The sequence below is a fragment of the Strix uralensis genome, chromosome 7 (genome assembly GCF_047716275.1).
Source record: "Strix uralensis isolate ZFMK-TIS-50842 chromosome 7, bStrUra1, whole genome shotgun sequence".
NCBI lineage: Eukaryota > Metazoa > Chordata > Aves > Strigiformes > Strigidae > Strix > Strix uralensis.
Window position 1 is genome coordinate 20,392,545 of NC_133978.1, and position 17,749 is coordinate 20,410,293.

General features: G+C 38.9%; 1 protein-coding gene across 6 annotated transcripts in view; it reads left to right on the forward strand.

Annotated features, from left to right (window-relative positions):
• GBF1 (golgi brefeldin A resistant guanine nucleotide exchange factor 1) overlaps positions 1-17,749 on the forward strand; it is a 111,376-nt gene that overhangs the window by 18,519 nt on the left and 75,108 nt on the right. The window contains exon 1 of one of the 6 annotated variants that reach the window (XM_074874761.1): positions 4,446-4,539. The exons of the other annotated variants lie outside the window; for them this stretch is intronic. The gene's annotated coding sequence lies outside the window, so the exon portion shown is untranslated. Of the gene's footprint in view, positions 1-4,445; positions 4,540-17,749 lie in introns of those variants that run through there. 6 annotated transcript variants of the gene reach the window in all.

The window sequence follows — 17,749 nt, forward strand, 5'->3', positions numbered from 1 at the left end:
TGTCAAGAGTGGAAACATAGGAGAGGAAGAAATGAAAAGATTCAAATGTTGTAGAAAGTAATAGAGTAACGGTAGCAGAATGGTAGTTCAATAATTGAAAAAAAAGAAAATATTTTCTTCAGAGAACAAGAAATTGCTGAAGAAATGTATTATTAGTTAATGGAGCAGGAACACCATCCTAGTCATCCTGGAATGCTTAACTTAATGATTGTTTGGTACCTATTAAAGCTTTGTGTCAGGGGCAACATTAACTTAAATTTTGCAAGATGTTTTCTCCCTTCCCTTTTTACTATCAATCCATTAAAAATCTGAGAGTGAAATACATTCTCATTCAGCTGCCTTTAAATTGTAGTTTCTGTTTGGATGGTAGTTCTTAGTGCTATTGAGTTTCGCAGCCCATACTGGTACTTGTTCACCAGTACAAGACCCATGTGCTGCAGTGGAAGGTCACACACTCCCTTTCACTCCGCAGGAACAGCAGGTGATGGTACCAGCTGTTCACATCCCTGTATTAGATGCCTGAATTTGAGCAGCTGTATGAGACTGCTAATAAACTCTAACATGTAGTGCAGTTCATATTTTGCCCTCATTTCACTTGATCCTACTCAGCACTGGCCAGTGTTTTTTTTTAACATCTTTCAGTGCCACCCATAAGATGCTAATTTTCTTTCTTGTCGTACTGGTCTCCTCTTGTATGATGTGCCAGTCAGATGCTTGAGAAGTATTACAGATTTGAAAAGGAAAGGGTACCATAAAATGTGCGAATGTACAGGGTTTAAGGAAGCAGGAATAATCTCTAGCAAAAACATTTTAAAATTTTAAAGTTTTAATGTTGTAGTGAAAATAATCTAGACTGTTCTAAAGGATGTACTTGTCCTTAAGCAATACTAGTTTTGGATACAAACCTAGGTATTTTTTCGTTTGTTTGTTTGTTTTAGAAGAATGAGTCAAAAGTGCTTTTGTTCTGAGGAACCTCTACCTGCATTCATCTAGCTGAAGAGGTCTTGTTATGTGAATCTGCTGTTAAAAGAAGGCTGCAGTGGTTTTTAATTCCACTTCGAGTAATAAAATTGGCCTGGCCGTGAGTTTTGATATATCCACAGTTGATTTCAACTTGTACTTTTTATTTAAAAAGATTATTTGTGACCTGTTAGGACCCTCTGTTAAGCCAGTTAAATAAACGGTGGAAAGGTTGAAACTGCCTGTCTGCGCTTTCCAGAAAAGGGGAGGAGGGAGCCAAAGGAAGGATATTTACAATTTTAAACCCTTTCAGCTCCTGTGTTCACGCTTTTCTCTTGCATCACTGATTTAGCTCCCATCTCTTTCTCTGGAAGATTCATAGTATCTAGAACTGAGAAACAATCTTGGTTCCACTGACTGGCCACCAATGTGATGACAAAGTTGTCTTGCTAATAGGATCCTGAGAGGTGACTGGTATTTTGTAGTTTTGGGGTTTTGTGTTGTGAGGTTTTTTTTTCCCCCCATTGCTGTAGTCTCAATGCACTTTGGAATTGAAGCCATATTGAGGTAGGAGCTGTGAAGAGCATCTTTTAAAGATGTGGAGGTGGAGGAGAGAGTTTGTTTGGTCCTTTGCTCAAAGGATCTCAGGGAACTTAGAAATTCAGCAAGAACCAAGATAATTATCAGAAGTCAGGTGTTAAGTATTTCATAAAATTATGAAAATAAAAGAATCTAGCTGTGCAGTTACAGTTGGAAGAGATAGCATGAGATCAAAAGTATATGGTAGAATATAGGAGGGATGTAACTGTTAAAATAGTGAAGTGGCTTAGCTGAGGAGAACTAAAGCTAGCTTTTCATTAGATCCTATTCTTATTGTTCCACGATTCAACTCACTTTAGCTGGTAAGCATTCTTAAATTGAACTATATGAAATCTAGAACTATTTTCTGTACTTGATATTTGTTGCTTTTCTCCAGCAAAGATGGCACAATTTTTTTTTCTGGATGAGGAATTGGCTCTCCCATGGCAGATCAGAGCTGTAAGCTCCTTGTTTAGCATCTAGCCTTTTTTCAGACAGCCTTACAGTTTCTTTCTAGACATGCAGTATTAATTGGTTGAAACAGCCAGTTATTTTTAACTGCATGTTTCAGATTTTTTTTCTCTTCAGGTGTCTGTCAGCCATAAAGAAAGCAGTTGAAGTAAATAGCTGTATCAAATGAAGTCCCTCTTGTCCCCACAACAGCTTCCAAAATAAACCGAGAATAATGCTTTGCACATTTTGTCTCCTTTAACTCTAAAAGCAAGCAAGAGAGGAAGCATGGATTAACATGTAGTGATTTCTAGGAGCTGTTCTCTGCTCAGATTCCTCTGTGCTTGGGCTGACTGACAGGGACATGTGGCTCAAGTGCATCTGGAAATATATCACTGGCAAAATTTGGTCGGGTAAATATAGCAGGAACGGGTTGTCAGGGCAGGAGACAGATTGTTCTGGGAAAGGAAGTGCCGTCTGTCTGTTGTCTGAATAACAATATCCTATACTTCTGAGACTTACCTGTTTCTTTCAGTGTATCTGCGGTACCAGCAGGATCTGACATATTTGCTGTTTCTGTTGTCGTATGTTCTTACAATAGAAGTGTTACCAGAAATGCTAAAATGGGTAGGAGCAGCTATAGAGAACTGATACCAAAATATCGTGTGGTGTTTAAATAGTAGTGGCACACACTTTGTTCTAGTGTAAGCTCTTTTTGAAAATAGGGAGGGACATCAAACATGAAAAGTAACTCCCAGAGTTTCAGGACATGGTAATACTGAAGAATCCTGACTTTTGCTTAGGTGCAAAATTTGTTTCTAACACACATCGTTCTGGAAAACAAATGAACAAACAAACAAAACCCAAACAAAAAAATCACCAAAAGTGCATATTCTAATATTTCCTTTCATTGTTGGCAGTTGATATGTAGAAGATGAGCAGCGTAGAAAAAGCTAATTACAAGGCTTTCCTTCTGCAAAAGCTGACTGGCAAAGGCATGAAGCTTCTTGAACCATTGTGGCATTGGTTCAAGTCTCAACACAACTTACACCATTTGAAGAAAACTGAACCAACAGCATTAGAGAGTGGCCTACAGAAATCTATGCAAGCATAGGAGGGTGTAGGCTATATTTTATACAGAAAGGCATAATCATGGGCAGTGACAAAATTTTAACAGATGCAAGCAGTAGAAAATGGAGCACTAAATTACAGACTTTCTGAAGTTTACCAAGGGAAGTTGATGGTGACTGTGGATTGGTGGAAGAACAACACCCCAAACCCTACTTATTCATCAGTAGTAGCTGATTATGCTTTCTCCCTCTCCATAAAGCATTGAATAACTTCATCTATACCATTTGCAGCATATTCTTGGTTCAGTGGGTTGGGTTTTTTTCATCTGCTTGCTCAAGAATTTACGGAAGATGAAACCCCTAACAATTTTGTGCACGGTAGCTGCTTGTGGTTAGTTACAGACTTTTGTAGCTTGTCCTGAGAGGTTGCACACAGCTTCACACCGTGGTGAGCTCTCAATCTGCTGCCCTGTGATGTGGCTGTGTCTGGGGTGGGGTTACCAACCAACAGGTGCACAGCATACCACACGAATGTGGAGGCAGAGAATTTGTGTCCAAGGGCATTGGGGGTAAATAACTGTAGTTGTAAAAAGTGTTACATGAATGCTAACATTTTCACTGGGCAATGAGTCTGGTCTAAAATCTGCCCCACAAACTTCCATATAATAAGCTTCAATTTTTATCCTCAGAAGTCTGAAGAGCTAAACTGATGTTGGAATTGTCTTTGGTGTATAGGAAAAAATTAGTAGTTTTTTGGAGGATGCAACTGATTCAGACTAGAGACTGTCCAAAAACTTTCTGTAGTTAAAAGCAGTAGGATAAGATACAGGATTCTGTGCTTTTTGAGTAAAACCTGCATGACTAAGTAGAGAAAACTGTTTTGTCAATGTACAATGTTCTTCAAAAATATTGGTAAGCCCTCGGGATTACTTCATTATTTCTTCTCATTGCACGAGGTCCAAATATTGTGCTGCTTGTCATGAATTATGCAGGGATAAAACCTGACCATTTCTCATTCACAGAGCCAACTCAAGATGTTTTGCTCCATTTACTAGCTGTGGTGCATAGCACACTTGACTTGCCTAGGCCTTTTGCAATGTAAACCTCGGCAGAAGAGACAGTACTTAAAAAGTTTGTGCTCATCTTACTGTTGCACTATTCCCTGCATGCATGCCCCTTATCCCAGGTGTTCCAGTTTCCAGCAATTGAGATTTGAAGTCTAGCCTTTAGAAATCTGTTTCTCATCAGCCTGCCCAGATGCTGTTCCTCAAAGCCTTTTTAATCCAGTTTGTTACTGCATTTTATTTTTCCTTTACCTGGCTGGCCCTGGAATAAAACTGAAAGAGCTGAACTTCATGTTGCAGGTGAAATTTCACATCAGAAGACACCTGTGTTGTCTGATCATCTGGTACTGGTAAACTCTTTGTTTTTCTGTGCATCAACTGTCAGTATGCATGGCAACAAACTACTTTTTAATCAGGTATCTAGCAACAGAAGTTAAATCAAACATAACATATATTCAGAATATATTATCTTTGCTTATGTGTCTACCAGCATTTAATAAAAGGATGTTGTTCCTTTCTCTGACATTTATATTTTGTTTTGAAATGGCAGAGTTCTGCTGTGAACTAACGGCAAGAAGCTGGGATTGTCTACAGTGCATTAAAAGTGTATTAAAATAATCAGACTGTGATATTAAAAAGAATTGCAGTTACTTAAATTTGAAAGAAATCTAGAAGGACCAGAGCACAAGAAGATTATTTGTAAAGGGCTTTGAAACTCTAAAGTATTATGTGCAATGAAATATGTAGTAGTTTTGGGAGGCATACAAGAGGGGTGTTAGTTTGAATAAGTGTAAAAAACGGGGTATCAGTGCATTAGCAGAATTTCAGTTTCACACAAACACTTAATGCTTCTGAACATGAAGAGATGTGAACAGAAAGCTCATAGTCCATGAAAAATGTTTTCTTTGCCTTGTTAATGAGCAAGATAACGAAATGTCTTTAAAGCAGTGGAAAGTGTACAGATTTCTGTTGCTTATTTTTAGTCATTACATACTTCTTGCGTGGAGTGTTCTGGAACACTGTAAGAGAACCAAGCGTGGATTAGAAGCTGAAGCAGGAAGAGTAATAGATAATTTGTGCTAGATGAAATTGGAAGAAAAGGAAAGCAAGAAAGATTTGGTAGTAAGTGAAAACCAGAAAAATGCTCAGAGACTGCAATTTTGGAACAATTATAGAAGTTTTTGGACCTGTTACTGTGAGCAGAGTAACTAGATTAGTTAACTCTCCTACAGGAGCTTTTTCTGCAGGGATTTCTTCTGGGACTGCTGTTCCACAGTAAGAATGGCTTTGCTGTGGATGTGTCTGCATGATGATTTATTCAGGATGGCTGTAGAATTACATGTAACTCTGATCTAGCTGGGTTGATAGGTGTTGTCATGTAAATAGGAAGCATTTAATCTCTGTAAGTATAACTATTTTGCATTCTATAACAGTTAGTTGCAACTGTCTAGGTAATACTGAAAGCTTATGGTATTTAAGTCTTATTTACTGGCAGTAAATGCTGAATTGTTAACCTGTTTTGATAATCTCAACTGTTTAATTGTACGAAGAAGATAGTTGTTTCATTTGAAACATTTAAAGTGTTTTACTGGTTTAGCTAGTAATTCTGGGTCAAGAATGCACATAATAAGATTATGAAAGGAGCAAACAGGGACATGTAGATACATAGTATCTAAGTGGGAGCATAGTTACTTCATTCTTGACCACCTCTTGAACACCTTCTAGGTGGTAAACTGTATGGAAACAGATGATCATTGCCTTTGGGAGATACCTTAGTGTGATATTTTCTGAGCTGAAATTCCACTATGAAAATCACCTGAAGTATTAACTTAATTTACTCTTTCAGTCTGAGCCCACAAACTGTACAGAACGTTAGCTACAACAGGATGTTGTAAAATATTTATGCTGCAACCTTATTTTTGGTTTTGAGAGAAGAATCACTTATGCTTAGAGATAGAAAAAGCAGTGAAGGCAAGGCAAAACTTGGGACCAGGACATTGACCTTTTAAGTGTACCCTGTGCATGCACAGCTGAAGTTTTTATATCTGCAGAAGCTGCCTGAGTTACTTGTAGTGCACAAACAGCACTTAGGGCCAGATGTAAATGACACAGAAGCTGCTTTGCAGAAGTAGCATGCTTTTCCAAAAAATTTCACCTTTGTCTTCCATGACTCATGTTCTCTTTTTCTCTTTTGCCTTTTGGTTTTGCCTTTTTTTTCTCCGTTCCCATGTAAGCCCATTAAGACTAATCTTTCTGTGTCAAACTTACAACTAATGTAACTTTTCAAGAGGAAACCCCCTGTATTTGTCTGACACAGTTCTTCTCACTTCCCGTTCTTTATGTCCCTTTGCACAGTCAGCACAGAGTTTTTGTTGGGCTTAACATAAAGGGGCTTAGAATGGCAGGTGCTTCTGGATTTGAGTTTGAGACTTCCAGACAAGGAGTGTCATATGTGCTTTTTTTCTTCCCCCTGTCTTCTGTAATGCTCTGTAGTCTGTAATAGGTTGAGTTGTAACATTCATTAAACCATTCCTCACATTCCCTGCTTTGAAAGCTTATCAGGACTGCTTTGATTTAGTTATCTGGAACAAAAAAAGCCATTTGTGAAGGTTGGAATGGAGCTCTGGAGCAATAATATATTGGAGATCAGATTCAGGTCCCAGTTGTATTATTCCTAGGGATTTATTTGCCTGTGTACACACAGGAGCAGAGTGATGTGTATGGAAGGCTTGCAGGAATGCAAATTGTACACATTTTGTTGGGACCTGTAGGGGATTTTCACTGCTTCGTAATTTTTCAAAGGTTTGTTATACATCGGGCAGCCACTGCCTCTTCTTTAAACCTTTAAATCCCCCCTCTTTTTCCTGTTCTAAAGGTCATATTTTTTGACAACTGTGTGCAGGAGCAAGATTTGTTAAATCCCTTCATTTTTATTCATACATATTGGTGTTTAGTGAGCAAGAGTCACCCCAGGATTCAGAGGCACATAAAGCTCAGTACAAGCCTTCTGGAACCTACATTCAATTCAGAGATGCATCTCGTCAAGACTGAACCTGCCATCTGAATGTTAACCATTGGCACTGCACAGAGAATGCATGGTAGAAATTGCATCTGTGTCATTGAGTGGACTAGCTTCACAGGGTGGCTGGTGTCCTCAATAGCTGCAGAGTTGTGTCCTGAATCTTGTTCTGGGTGCTTTCTGGGTGTAGGGCTCATGGCTGAAGAGCTGTCATGTCTGGACATACCACATTTACTCATCTAGCACTACTCCTTTCTGGTGAGACAGCAAAATACTTCATTTTGAGCCTTTCCTGTTCTGATTCAGTCAATGAAGTAACAGAGTCCCTAGTGTTAAATCCTCTTGAAGCTATTTTTAGTTTGGTTTTATACAGTTATATGCAACTCAGCTTTGAAAAATCTATGTGATGTGCTGCTGATCTTTGGGATGTGAATGAAGAGTAGGTATCCCCTTTCTTTAGGGATGACTGGCAGTGATTTGTTCCCTGGAGAGCTAGTCATAGGCATCATTCAGTAATTGTGAAGTCTTCATCCTTGCCTTTCTTCAGTGTGGGTGAAGGCAGAAAGTTTAGGAGAGGGAAGTTCCTTTTCTTACCCAGAATAGCTTCTGTTGACTAAGGCAGTTGACTGATGAGATCTGGCAAGTCATACCATGGTGTTTTATACAATATTGTAAACCATTCTGTTGAGCAAAATGCTATGCTGACAGGGTGGAGGGTTTTTTTGTGTAATTATCCATAAAAAAAATTTGTGTCAACATAGGGATAATGGTCAGGGGTTGTGCCTTTTTATCATTTTCTGGACTTCATACTGAGGTGACTTTGGAGTGGCCATATGTTGTTAAGTCTGCTGTAGGGGTTCATAATTTTGGAGGGAGGTAGAGCAGACAGCTGCAAAGGCTGGGCTGGGCAGAATCTTGAGTGCTTGTTTCATCACAGCAGGATTTTCCAGAGCTAGTCTGTCTGCTCCTCAAGCTTACCTGTGCTGTTTATGTCTGTCAGCACAGCTGTGCTAGTTATGATTAAGAATTGTGTTCCCTGTCACTGTGTTTATATACATCTATGATATGGATTGTTAGATGTGCAGAAGTCATTCTGCTTACATAGCATGTTTTGTGTAGAGTTATGTACAAAGCAGTTTTGTTAACTTCCATCATGCTAAATTTTGCCAGTATAATATACAGTGCAGATATGCAGTATATTCAGAACCTGGATCTTACAGTTCCTTTCCATCACCACTAATAACACAGTGTAGATAACTTTAGGGATGCTTTTCCTGTGGTCTTTGTGTATTGATGCAAAACTATGGGATAGGAAGAAGGGTTGTCAGAGTTTTTTTCATTATTTAGCACATTTACTGAATTTGACACACGTGAGATGCTAGAAATGTTTAGATTATGATCTGGTATTAGGAAAAATAAAGAAAAATGTTAAATATTTCAGCACAGACCATTGTCAGCTTGCTTTAATGTCTTATTTTTTTTTAGCTATTGAAAAGACGCTTCTCTGGAGATGTTCTGCAGCTAGCCAAGGGTATGCCTTAGATGTAAACTGGCTAAGTAGGTACAGACTTAGCTGGTTGCTTCTTGCAAAGTTCTAAGTCTTGTGATGAGAGTGGCAAACAGTTGTTTTGGAGCCCTAGGGACTGACCTCTGAGGCTGTGCCTGCTCACTCCTGTTTAGAAAAAGGTCTTGATTCTGGCTGGCCTCGATGCTAGAATACTATTTAGTTCTTGAGGTTGGTGTTCTGAAGCAGAAAGGTGATGGTCCAAAGTATTTTAGTATGCTGTCTGCTAGCCAAGTGAGGTCCTCTAATAGGCTGGCTAATAAAGAACTATTTTGGCAACCACTTACAATAATGTGTTAACTCATCACCTCTCCTGTGCAAATGGCTTTTGGCTGCTAAATGAAAAAATGTGGTGGGCAAGGATGACTTGAGCTCGACACCAGCTAAAGGAAGCCTGCTTGTCACTGTGCTTAGTGACTGTACCGCTGTGTTTATACCCCTCATTCCTGGAGTGGGTAAAGCCTGCATTGGGTTCCATGTTGTACAGGATGAGAAGGGTTGGGTATGGGGGCTCAAGACAAGGACATAGTCTGCTTTCTCAAAATAACAAGCCAGCTAACACCACCTTGGAAAAAGACCTGCTCTGTGGAGGAAGCGTGTTCAAACAGCATTGCTAGAATAGCTGAATGGACTGTAATGGAATCTGTTGAAGATTAACCTTGGTGCTTTATAGACAAGCCAGGCCTTCAAAAGAGTTTGACCCGAGTAGCAATTTTAAACATAAGGTCATGGTTAATCAGTCAGAACAAGAGGGAAGGGAAGTGCATAAAGCTTGTCCTTCTTGGTGATTGCATTAAGAGACTTTGGTATCTTAGAGGCTTTTCTTTTTTTTTCTTTTCAATGATCAATTTAAATGTGTTACACCCAACTTTCTGGAGCCTCAGAAAAATGGTGGGAAGGCCATTTGGCGAGCATTAAGGTAACTGTTAACTAAAAAGGAATGAATAAAATTAAAACGAGGTAATTGCCTTTTGTGTAGATAACCTGGGCTGGAGAGTCTTGGTTGCGCTGATAATATAGGCCAGATGTGTGGAAAATGTTTGGGATGACACCCCACCCATTGCCCCCTGAAAGATGGATGGGAAGGTTTCTTGGTGTTTAAGTAGTGATGGAGGCTGATGACAGCTGCCTGACCTGACTCATGTCCAGCTTCATCCAGGTCACTTTTCTTACCTGTTACCTGGAGGTTACTTACATCTATTGAAAGCGTTTTAAGAACATCTTGTCACTTTCTTTTCCTTTTTGAAATTTCAATCACATTGGTGGATACCTTCTATTGTTAGTAATACATATCTGTAAAGAAGCATGTAATGTGCAGTCATTGTGTAAATTGCTGCTTTTAAAGGATGATGTTCCAAGATTTCTGGACTGGTAAATGACCAGATGTAGAAAGGATAGTAGTGAATTTTCTTTTAAGCCAACATGTCACACTGAAGGTCACATTTTTAAAGGTTTGGGTTTTGTTTTTTTTGTTGTTTTTTTGGTGTTTTTTGGTTTTTTTGGTTTTTTTTAGTTTAAGCTTTTTAATACCTGAAAATTTGACTTCTATACATAAATCAGATGATTGGAATGATAAGATAATTCCTGCTGCTGATGATGTTACCAGAAACAGAGACAAATGTGCAATTCTGGTGCCTGTGTGGGCTTTGAAGTGACTCGTGGCTGAGAGCAGAGAGGTAGTCTTTTGGGATGAAATGTTGTTATCTGTGTAACCCGGACTGGAAGGAGCAAAAGACTGCAAGTTTCCACGTGACTTGGGGCTAATTGTAGTGATTAATAGAAGTCATTACAATGAGCTGCCTGAGAGGGGCTGGTTAGGAGCTGTAAATCTGGCCAGTTAATGGCACTTTAAACAGGGAATGACAAGTTTGGCTTATGCCTGGTGTGAAGGAGGGTGCAACTGTTGTCCTGCTTCAACAGCTTTCAGCAATACGCTGGGTGGATGGAGGGTCCCAGACAAATGTAATTAATCAGGTTTGGGGTCTCTGAAGTGTTGACAGAAGCATTGTGTAGGATACAAGACCAGCTTCTGAACTGCAGCTGCTGTATTGCTGGATTAACTTTGACCAGTAGGGTTTGCAGGAGTCTGAGTGGCAATTGCTTGGCAATTGGTCTGCTGCATGGGGTTTTGGTGGTAGTATAAATCAGAACGGTAGTAATTCTGTTTGTGGCTGGTGCAGTGGTGAAACAGGGTCTCTGTTCTTCTGTAGCACATTTTACCTTAGCTGGCTGCTTCCCTGCATTAGAAAGGAGATATGGCTGGTTTGCTGTGTTGTGCGTCCCCTGGTTCTGGATGGTACTTGTATTTCATCTGCTGTTAGTTATAGCAAACAAAAATTCCAGCATTCACGGAGGCTAATAATTTATGGAGTAACCAAATCTGGCTTCATCATTCTTTGTCTTTATTCATGCTGAGAGTCTTCGCTCCCAATTTTTAGCTTAATGCTTTGGTTTTAGAATGGTTGGTGGTACCTGTTTGCACAGTCAGTATTTGGAATAGCAAGCATGGAATCTATCAGGCATACTACTTGGTGATGGGTTTTGTTTTTCACTTTGATATGATGGAGTTAAAGTTGGTGGTAAGGAGAAGCACTCAACCAGCTACCTGGAAAATTATCTTTTTTTACAGAACAGGTGCAGTTTCCTGTTTAAAATTTGGCATTTAAATTTTTGAAGCTTGTACATGAGCAACCTTGGGAACAGGGGAGTGAAGGGATAGTCTTTCTTTTCTTTAGAGGAAAATTCAGTTTAAAGACTGAAATATGGGAACAGTTGGTGTCAGAAAAATACTTATGTTACTACCTTACCATTGCAAGCAAGAATTTGTCTCATCTACCTGTTACAACACTGGAGGTAATCATCACTCTTCATATGCAGCTGACTTCTATGTAGAAATTTCAAGTTGCTGTAAAGGACTTTGGATATACCCACCAATAAGATATTTAGGTGAGCTGATATTTAGATGAAAGGGAACTGGAAAAATCACCTTTGCAGTTTGTTTCAAATTTCACATCTGAGAAAATTAGGCTAAAGACACCAACGTGTAATGCATTGAGAGATGCAAGGTTGAAAAATAGAATAATATTGTGTAACTGGTTGTAACATACTTAGTTCTGAGATTTTTGTGAACAGTAAAAATGTCATAATATTGCAATATCGCAAATTGTTCTGCTCTTAGCTCTGCCTCCAATTAACCTTTTCTAATCCAGGAAATTATTGTATACAAGAGTTGATTAAACTAACCTTCAGGAACTGCCAATAACGCAGTCATGTGATGTGGTGAATGGAATGTGGCAAATAGCTGATGGGTTGCTGTGAGGGGCATTGGATATGGGCCCTGTGCCTCCAAAAATTAGACAGCCCTATTAAAACAGTCATGCGTTAAATAACACATCATCGGGTCCCTTTGTGTTTCTTTATTCTCATCAGGTGTCGGAAGCCATTAGGATCAAAGTTTTCTTTTTCAGTTAGATAATAGGCATTATGAAGTGGAGGAGAGAGAGGAGAGGCTGAGGCTAGCAGCCGTGGTACTGATTAAGGATACCTTCCTAATTTTTAAATTTTTTTTTTTTCCTGCTAGAGAGAATCAGTAGTTTGCCTATGTGCAGCCTGCAGGCAATAGAATGAAGTTTTCGTTCTAGTCTTGTAGGGTCGATAAGTTGTTTTTCTAGCACCGAACGTGTATTGTTAGGCAGACTAAGTAAATGAAGGGTAAAGTGTGAGATGAAGGACAATATGTAAAAGTAAAGATGTATGTACTTTTGCCCCCAAATTAGAATTCTACAGGTGTTGTTTTTTCCACTCTTCCTTGAGTTTTTAAAGATTATTGGTAAATTAGATGTTCAAATGCAAGTCATGCAGAGGGTACTACAATAATGTGTTTATTTATGCATGAAAATACCCAGTTTTCTGTTATCTTTGCACTATTGTTGTATTGTGTGCAAGTAATTCTCCCCATCCAAACCCCTTCTGTAAGCAATTACTTTACTCCCTGGTAAAAATTTATCTATACTTTAAATGTTAATTTGTTTTAAGGAAGAAGGTGTATTTAAAGCACAGAAGCTTTTCTGCATAATACCATGTATAGATTACCTTTCTCCTGTTTATCATAGTCTATTCTGAAAGTTAGTATTGAATAATAATGTGTAAACAAAACCCTAATGAATGTCTCATTCTTATTCATTAGGTTGTATCCCTTCCTCTCCCTTAGAGAAGAGATGATGGAGTAGGTGTTGGTGGGTCATCAAATTGTACATTAATGCTTTCCTCTGATGTCCACTTTGTTTTCAAAGAGGACTGAATGCCTCCTCTTCTTGCAGTGCAGAGGGTTTTAACTGGAACTGGGAAATGGATGATGTGTTACTACTTCCCCATGAAATATTATTGCTCTGATGTTTAGGACTAGTTATTACTTATACCATGGTTCGGCTGCAGATTTTCCTAGGCTAACGGAAGCAGAGTAATTGGGGAACAATTTGACAGTCCCTATTTTCTGTTATTGGGAGATATACTTGGATAAAAGTAATACACATAGAGTGGGTAGGGGATTTTAAAAATTATTTTCTTTTCCTAGCTTTTTTGTTTTAAGTAATTAAACTGTGAGGCAGTTGTTTTCCTTATGACAGCAGTTATGCCGCCTTATATGCTCTTGGAAGGGAGGGACTGTACAGTAAATTCATCTCCTGGGAAAAAGTCCTCGTATGCTACTCAAGTTATGGAGTTGTGATCAGTCTCCAATACAGCGGAGTCTGTTTGTTCTCAGACGGCTGATTATAGTACAGTGGGAGTATCCAGAGCCACAGCTACTGGTTTGCAGTGGATGCAGAACAGTATTCTATGGTGATTTCAATGAAAATCGTTCACAGGAATTTGGTGACTAATTGAACTCTATTGATTAAATCAGTGTGTGAGCTACCGCTTTAATGTATTTATTCTAATAATATTATTTGTACTTTGGTAGTTCTCAGGAGCTCCAAGTATGGTTAGGCCAGTTGTTTTTATGCGTTGAGCATGTATAAATGTTTCCATTAAATGTGGCACAGAACAGGAGGGAGAAAGCATTACTGATGCTTTACAGATGGGGAAAATTGAAGCACAGAATTAACCTTCCCCGGTTCCTTAGGAACTCTGTTGTACGCACCCCGAGGAATTATATCCGTGTTTCTTGTGGATCTAATCTGGTGTCAAACTGCAAAGCTAGCTTTTTGTATGTGGTATGTTGAGGTAAATTTAAATGAGAAGGGATTTCTTTACTGACAGTTTTTTCTTTTCACTGTCATTTTATGTTTTAACTTAGACAAATAGAGAGCTAAGAATAGGAAATTAAAACAAAATTCAGACGTACGTGCTTCTCCACTCCCATCTTTCCCTGAGATTATAATTTGCTTCTTGTAGAGAAAGGAGCTGGAAGACAGTTGTGGGCAGAGGAATTTAGTGTTTTTTTTTTTTTAATTTTGTCTAGAAAGCCTTTAATAATCTTACTACTCCCAGTGGCATCAAGTCTTTATGGCAGTGTGGATTTGCAGTCAGTCACTTCTCTCCTAAAATATTTCTGTTGTAAAGAACAGTTATTATTTTGTATTATATTGTGGTGGACTGTACTGAATTTTTCTGAGCCTTTTGGACTGTTGAACATGATTTGTTGGTACAACTCTGTGAATGCAAGATGCTAGAGAAACAAGTCTTTAAGGACTTGAGTTCCTAAGCAGATGAATAGAGAAGTAACAGTTCTTTCGTAGACTTTCTCTGATTTTGAAGTGGAGATGTGAATGGTGGAAATTTCTTTATTATTAGCAGGTTTTGGGCACCATCCTTTTTTAGTCATTGGGCATGTTGATCAAAGAAGGAAATGAAGTATTCTCATGGCTGGAAGATGAAGACTGGACTCTGCAACAGCTGTGGCTTCTGGAGTCATTTCCTGCTGTCCGCCTCGTGCTCTGTATTAGAAGATGACAGCACTGGGCAAACTTGACTCATGAGCTAAAAAAAATCTAAGGTCATCCTGGCATAGGCTTTTTGCACTTGTGGTGGGAAGAAAAGTTTTGTGCAGCTTTGACATTATTACTGATAAACTTAGTACTGGAATGGCTGCACTTGTTTTATTGGGGCCATGTTGCTTGTTTTGAAGTGATTGGTGTGAGCTAGAAATAGCACGGTGTAATACTTTCTCGCCTGCATTTGCTCAGTGCTGCCTTGGGGCTGCAGACTCACTGAGGGAACAGTGTCTTGACAAGATGGCTGTGTCTTCTTCCCACTGGATGCACATGCTAGATGAATTGTATGGAGCCCTACCTGGCAAAGGCGAAAAACAGCACACAGGCTAAGATGCTGGAAGTATCTAAAATTCTAAATACTAATTCTAAATGACTTTTCATTTATACATATGCAGCCAAGGTTGGGGAATAGTTGGCTAAAAAAAAAAAGGTACACGCAAGATTTAAATTTCAGGGCTACCTTCTGAACCTCCAAAAAAGACAGGTATAGATCAAAATTCTTTCTCAGCTACTCCGTAGGCTCTATAATGTGAATGATACCATTTTGTTTCTGCTAGCATTTTTCAGTTGATATATTGCACTTGGTATAGAAATTAAAGTGTGTTTGGAGATACACCGGTCTTTTTAAGAATTTACTGCTTGCTTCATCTCTGGATTTAGACTCCGTAGTGGGAATTCAGGCTCAAGGTGGTCATTCTTTCTCCTTGTTTTCTTACTTCCTCTGTGAGTCTGCAGAGGACTTTTGATCCTTGGACTGGTTGTTTAGCATTTTTGACCTTAATCACTCACACACAGAGAAGGAGGAAGGGGTTGTTTTTTGCAGCTATTGCTGTTCTCACTGGCCTGTTCTTACCAAGTGTTTGCAAAGATGATGGCAGCTTTGTCATAAACAGTAAAGCTGCCTCCTGCTAACGTGGGCACGCATTTGTTAGGCTTTGGAGTCTGATGCGTAGCTTGGACTCTAATCATATCTGGTTGTCAAGAGAAAGCTCTATCTGATTTCTATGCCAGATCAGTCACTGACTGATATGACAGCCCATGTGTCTGAAGTGTTGAGCAGCAGGTAAGTGCTGACACTTTGATTGGACAGGCCACAGTTTGGGGATTGACAGCAATGTCTGCAATGACGTTGGAAGAGCAGCCAAGAATTTACTTTCGGTGGAGAAATGGGATTAGTTACTATGTTTAGCTGACATTAAGCTATAAATCATCTGAAAGGTGGAAAGAGATTCCACTCAGAGTTCATGTAGAATTTCCATTTACTAATCTGGTTGCACTGGGTCTGAATGTTTACAAGGGTCTTCCTGTACCATGTTGTGTATGTTTTTGATGGATGTTCTTAGTACTTAATTTGTTGCACCGTTCAAAGAACCCAGTTAGAAATTAGGCCTGGTCATCTCAGGTGCTGTGTAAGCCACAAATTCAAGCCCTGAAGAGCTTACATTGTATTATCCTGGTTCTGAAAGCAGTCGGGTATTTGCTTAAATTAGGCTGATGAATTATTTGTGTTGAGGGTGGTGGAGTTTTCATTTATTGATAGTTTAATGGCGGTTTCATCTAATTCTTCTGTCTTCAAGGTACCTGCATCCAGAAATTTATTACAGTAATACTTAGGTTCTCCTTAGAAGTGGAAAACTTCTGCCTGGCTCAACTCTCTGTTGAGATGGGTGACCACTGGTGCTGTGTAGGCCTCTTTGGTGTTAAAGATCTGCTTGTAAGAAATTCTCAACTGAGACACTCTTTTATCTGTTAGTGCAATTACCAGCCTCAGCAGTCCTCAGCTTGAGTTCTAAGGGGTTTTTATTCCTAATATTCAGCCTCCTTCCTCAGCAAAAGTAAGTCATTATCTGTTCTTTTAAGATAATGTAAAGCAAGTATAGCAGAGCTAACATCTTGTAGGTGTCACAACATTTGGCCTTCATTGTTTATCACGATCCCTAGATGATAAGAACTTTCTTCTTCCGGTCATAAATAAACTTTTGCTTCTTAGTTCACCTTTATGCAATTCACAAGTGTAGGTGTTGTGGTTTTTTTTCTTGTCTAATAGGTTATATTTTATTAATTTAGGAGACCTCAGTCAATAAAGTTTGCTGGTATTACTTTTTAAATTTTATTTGTCCATAACTAGCTCTCACAGAAAATAGAGGAAAGATATTCTAGTCTCTGAAGAATGGGCAGTAAATACAAAGTAACTGTGTTAGCTTCAATAAAAAAGGTGTTTTGTTAATTCGTTTCTACCTATTGCTGTTTATGGCAGGAAGCTGCCAAGTGGTTTGGTGCATTAAAATGTTGTACAAATTTTGCTCTAAGCTGTTGCGTATGGCTACTTTGACAATTGTCTAGTGATTGTGCAGCCACAGTTCCTGTTTGAAGTGAACCTTAGGAGAAGGAATTCAATGTACTGCTCTATAGGCTTTGCTGTCTGGCCTTTTCTGTTGCAAAGGTTTTGCAGCTGAAAAGGGACAATTTTCAATGGTTGCTGTCTTACAGCTGTCAACTACTTTGCACACATGATGTTTTTGGGGTAGCTGGACTGCTGGTTTTCTCTTACAGTGTTCTCTTTCGTTGCAACTTTTACTCTATTGCACTTTTTCTGACTATTTGTCATATAGATTTAATTTTGTATATGCATTATGAAGGCTGCCCCTTTGTTTGAGTGAGGATCCTTGAGGAGAAGTCTCATGGAGCAACTGAGTAGGAGAGAAAGGAAAAAAGGCTGTTTGTGGTTACAGTGCACAGGTGGCACTTCCTTGCTGTATGGCTTTTTTTATGTGTCTACTCATAGTGCTGGTGAAAATTTATTTCAGGAAGAGTCTGTTAATGAACCAATTTAAAAATTGGCATGTTTCAGGGTGCAACAATTGTAATTCTGGTGTTGGTGTACCAGATTTTATAAGAGATTTTTGATACACTGTCTGACCAATGTGGTATTCAAAGTACTCCACATTGTTGAGAAAGATTAGAATTTTTCATTCAGTTCTTTTCAGTTACTGGTTACCTAAACCTTTAGTTATTCAGACAGACCTGAAATTAGAAATGGACAGCATATG